This window comes from Thunnus albacares, chromosome 5, assembly GCF_914725855.1.
Source record: "Thunnus albacares chromosome 5, fThuAlb1.1, whole genome shotgun sequence".
Taxonomy (NCBI): Eukaryota; Metazoa; Chordata; class Actinopteri; order Scombriformes; family Scombridae; genus Thunnus; species Thunnus albacares.
Genome location: NC_058110.1, coordinates 5,003,205 through 5,009,106, shown reverse-complemented (window position 1 = coordinate 5,009,106; position 5,902 = coordinate 5,003,205).

Below are 5,902 nucleotides of genomic sequence, written 5' to 3'. Positions count from 1 at the left end.
TCTAGGCCAAGTGTGCAGTATGTGTGTTTGTGTGATGTGTGTGGGCAAGCTTGTGTGTAAGTTCCTTCAGCATTGGACAGACAAGTTTGGAATACCTTATGCATTGATGTGCAGGATTCCCCCAGACAAACCTCACCTGTTTCTATATTGTTTATTTAACTTTCTGACTGTTTGCCTGTCTTGTCTTTCCTTGTTTGTTTTTCTTTTCTTCCTATGTGCTCATCTCTTTATCTGTCTGTTTTGTACAGCCTGCTCGTTTACTATCAAGATCAACTGTCAATTATCTGTCAGGTGCTAAAACAAACCGGTAAATGCAATTTCTGTAGAAATTGCGTGTTATTGCTGAAAGCAATTTTAGATTGCATTATTGGAAGCTGAACACTATTGAAAAATTTACCAAGATTAAAATCAGCAATGGGTGGAGTTGAACCTACACCCTCATGTTTGTAAGACAGACATGCTATGCACTGAGCTAACATGTCATACAGCAATGCCAGGCCAGATTCTGGTGTTTCGTCTGTCAATTGCATGAAATTTATCAGTAGCAGTCTCATTAAACAGATTGACATCACCTGGACTCCTTCATCTCTACTGAGTTCTGCCCTAAGTGGGGCACAAACTCACAACCTTTGGATCTGAAAGGAGTTGAGAATTGACATGAGCTTAAACCACTGTACTACTCACACATGCTGTTTAGCACAGGAAAAGATTTATTTAACAAGCATATCAATCCACATTTTAGGTAATAATGTTAGAGTAAGATAGAGAGGAATTGACTTATGGTATATGATAGAGATGTAAAGCAACTTTGTACATGAGAGCAATATTATGAGGAGCACTGCAGCAAGCCGGTATCGAACACACAACCTTGCCATCTAAGGTAAAGCTGATAAGGAGAACAATGTTCTAAACCACTGAGCCAACAGACATTCACAAAAATGAGGGGAAAAAAATCTCCATTTTGATGATGAAAATGTATTTGTCTCAAACTAGAGCTTGAAGCCCAGAGATTTGTGCATCATTAGTGAAAGCAAGACTAGTTTAACAAGAGAATGAATGATATGTGTAAAAAGTGTTTGAAGGAAGAGAGAATCTGTAAGTTTAAGAAACCGGAGTGAGAGCAGACACACATCCTGCAGACTGTATTGCAGTTAATGAGAACATGACAGGGACTCTCTATCAATTAAGGTTCAGATCTCAAAAACTGTAAGTCCTATGTGAAATATATTTACATTGTGAGAGGGAGGAGGCTTGTGGAAACATACTGAGGCAAGATATGTGCTTGAGGAGTTAAAATTGTGGGAGTGACAGCAGTTTAGAAAAACATTTCTTGCAAAAAAAACATAAAAAACATATCTGTGCTCTCCACTGTGCCTGATCACATGACACACTGGTGAGACCTGACAAAGTCTGCAAAACCCCTGACTTTGGGATTAAGTAGCTGAAAAACTATAAAAGATATCACTAAATAATCTGATAAATTTGAAAATTCAAAGTTTTGTGAACTTTTTTACAGTTGGCGTCTGTACGATAAGGGACGTCCGAGCAGTTGAGTGTCAAAGTGACCAAGGTTCCAACTCAGTTGGACGGTTCGTCCCATAGACTGCCATTATAAATTTTAATGTTTTAAAAAATTATATAAAATCGCTGAAACATGTTACATTTCAGAAAAATACAAGCACACATCTGCCGAATGAGTTGCACAGATTGACAGTTGAATGGTTTTTATAGCACAAAGTATGCAGCAGTTGAAAGGGGCCAAAAAACGTACAGAAGATGGAATAAGAATAAAGAGTGAGAAGAACAAAGATTGTTGAAAGCAATCACACAATAAAGAGTGAGAACAAAGTGTGACTGCTTTCAGCAATCACACAATAAAGAGTTAGAAGAACAATGTGTGATTGCTTTCAGCACTCACACAACTAGAAAATGCATTTCCTGTGGAAAATATGTGTAAATGCTGACAGCTGAAGTGAATCGTAAAAAAATGCTGCATAAAAGTATTTAAAGAGCTGAATATTTGGATATTTGAATGGTTGAAATAGCTGAAAGTATGAAAGAGGTGAAAGGTTGCGAAAAAACTGTATAAAAGTACTTAAAGAGCTGAATATTTTGATATTTGGTTGAAATAGCTGAAAGTATGAAATAAGTGAAAGGTTGTGAAAAACTGCATACAAGTACTTAAAGAGCTGAATATTTTTATATTTGAATGGTTAAAACAGCTGAAAGTATAAAAGAGGTGAAAGGTTGTGAAAAAAACTGCATAAAAGTACTTAAACAGCTGAATATTTTGATATTTGAAAGGTTGAAATAGCTGAAAGTATGAAGCAGTTGAAAGGTTGCGAAAAATGTATGGAAGAAGAAAAAGAATAACATTGCTGAAAATGCAGAAATCTGAAATGAATTTTGTTTAAAAAGGCTCAAAGCTGAAATGCATTGCACTGTACTGCTGAAAATCCTGGAAGCTGAAATGTAAAACTAGCAACATTGGAAGCTGAACTTAATTAGCTAAAGAAGCCAAGAGTTGAAATACATTGCTAGAAAAGCCAGAAGCTAAATTATAATACTGTCAAAGATGGAAGTTGGAATATATAATGCCTGAAAAGACTGAAAGAACAAATGCATATGAGTAGTTGGACAGTAAGAAGTTTTTGGGTGGAATAAACCTTTAAACCTATAAGGATTTAGACAGAAGGCAGTATTTGAGTGGAATGAACCTTTAAACGTAAGGAGTTGCACAGAACTCAGTATTTGGGTGGAATGAACCTTTAAAGTTATAAGGAGTTGGACAGAACTCAGTATTTGGGTGGAATAAACCTTTAAAACAGGACTAAAAATAGCTTCACAGCACAGCCATAGGTTGCTATGGTGACTGTGCACCCCTCTGAGAAATTGAAAATGGGGGAAGACATTCTGTTATTAGGCCAAAATCAGGCATGAACAACTTCATATAACTGAAAAACTAAAAGTCACAGTGAAACAATGTCTTCAGCATGAGTGAGCCGAGACCTCAGTGGTGACACTGATGTAGGATATGTTTCTGTATGATTTAAAACAAAGGAGCTGTGATAATTTATATTTGAGCCTGAACATTCCGTGCAATACACACTAATGTAAAAATCTGAGAAGGGCTGAAAATTTGATAAAACTTCAACTGTGATTGTGTAAAAACGTAAAAGATATCAAAAAGCTGAATACAGTTTAATAGCTGAAAGTCTTGTGACCTGTTTAAGGCTGAAATGTGGGGTGGGTAGAAGAGGATTTGAACATTCCGTCCATTCATTTCAATGGCAGAAATTTTTTAGAAAAAGCTGAATATTTTAAAAAGTATAAAAGGTATAAAAAAGCTGAATACAACCATAAATGTCCTTAAAGAATGGAACATTTTGATATTTTAATTAATTGTGCACTGTTAAAAGTTTATGTTCAAATGTATTCATTTACTTTTATTATATATTATTAACTATATTTATTGTATTTATTATACAGATTATATTTATTGGATTATTATTTATTGATATTTATTGCGCTCTGTTTAAAGTTTATGTTCAAATGTATTCATTCACTTTTATTATATATTATTAACTATATTTATTGTATTTATTATACAGATTATATTTATAGGATTATTATTTATTGATATTTATTCAGCTCTGTTAAAAGTTTATGTTCAGTGTATTCATTCACTTTTATTATGTAGTATTAACTGTATTCACTGCATCTGTTGTGTTTAATGTGTTTATTGTATTATGTATTGTATTGTATTGTGTCTTATGTTGTGTAATTGTAAGGAGGAGGAGGAGAGAATAGATATGGAGAATAGAAGCTATTTTTAAAACAGGTCTAAAAATAGCTTGCTATGATGAGGAGTAGTTTCTCCTGCCACCCCACACGCACACAGACAATAGCGATTAGCCAATGACAAAGGCTTGATAACCAATGATGTCACACCGGGGCCAGCGCCGCGAAAATTCGTCTTTACAGAAGCTACAAGGAGAGAATTATTCTGATTGGTGGATTACCTCAGCATACAAATTGTGTATCAGTACAAATTAGGTAGCAAGATTTTTTCCATACAAAATCAGATACAGCGGGATAGACTTAATGACATTTTTAAAACAGGTCTAAATATAGCTTGCTATGATTGCTATGATGACGAGAAGTTTCTCCCGCCACCCCACCTCACCCCACACACACGCAGACAATAGCGATTAGCCAATGACAAAGGCTTGACAACCGATGACGTCACACCGCGACCAGTGCTGCGAAATTTCGTCTTTACAGACATTACATGGAGAAGATCCTCTGAGCGTGGTGCAAGAAGGAAAGGTAAGAAAAAAATAAGAAATATCAGAACAATTAATAACAATTTCTGCTTATTAAAAGTAGGCTAAGGCTTAAAATACATGTAACACTTATTATATCTGACTTAAGTATAGTATTTTTTGCTTTTTGGTTGAATGATGAAGAAACTGTCTGTATATGTCACATAAAAACTTAAAGTAATGTCACACTGTTTCTGCAACTGAAGCAAAAGTGGAAAAGTAGTTAATGACTGATGAGGTCTATCTGAACCAAATTTTGCATTTTTATAATCATGGGAGCCAATTAATTGTGTGGAATATATACTTTTCTAATTAAAGACCATTTGTTTTATAAGCTCTGTCTTTTAAACCAGAGGGAAATAGAAAGCCTCGAACAATAAAATGTTTCGGCTAACCTATAAAGATATATATTGCTCTTTTATTTTGACCGTTATGCACCACATTACCTTGTATGTACAAACCTACTGGAAATAAACTTGTTTCTGATTCCGATATTAATTAAATGAAACTGTTCCGGATACATCAATAGATGGAGTATGCCTACCATGTATGCCTTCACAACATATGGATTTGCTTCAGTTAGTGAAACTAAATATAATATAATAATATAATAATAATATAATATATATATATATATATATATATATATATATATATATATATATATATATATATATATATATATATATATATATATATATACATACTTTTTTTTTTAATTCATGTTTTGTTATTATTTCAGAATGGCTCTAAAGAAACTGCTGTGGACCCAGCCAGACACGCCGTACTGCAAACCTCCACTAATACACATGTGTGTTCTTAAACTAGAAGATCAACCAAGGGTGGTAGCCTGGGACTTCCAGGATAACAAAGCACGGGCAGCCACGATAAAAAACAATAAAGTGGCTGTCATCTCCAATGGCCAGTCAGTCACCAAAGTAACACTTTTCGAAGAATTCGGCACACGATTTCAAGAGGGAAGGAGCTATATCCTCAGAGGCCGCAGTCTGAGGGGACAGTCTCCCCCTTTCTTCCTGAGCATTGGTCAATGCTGCCAGATTTTTCGGACCTCAGACCTTGCAGCGTCTGAGCAGCTCCGCACTGAGTCCGTGGAGGCACTGCTGCACCCCAGTTCACCCCCTACCCATCTGCGTGACTGCAGAGATGCCAAGGGCCTCATGACCATCGAGGGACAGGTGGTTGAAGTAAGTTTTTTACTTTTACAATGGAGTGTGCTCTCTTTTACTTGATTGTCTGTTAGTTGATGAGAGAGTGGCTTCTTTCTGGAATCAAAGTTTTGATAATATAAAACTCCTGAATATGGTCATAAAAAGTGTAAAATGTAATCAACACAGCAATCTACCTTGTTTAGATATCTGCATTGAGCCAAGTCCGTCCAGGGAGAGACCTGGTCCCACTTCGGAGGATCACCCTTGAGGTAGGCTATACATTAGATAAATTGGTTCATTTGTTTAACTGAAGTTCAAAAGTAATCTCAGATTCAGATCTGACATGTTTTATTTTTGTTGTTTTTTTTGTTTTTTCACCTGGGTATTAATGTGGCATTACATAAATAA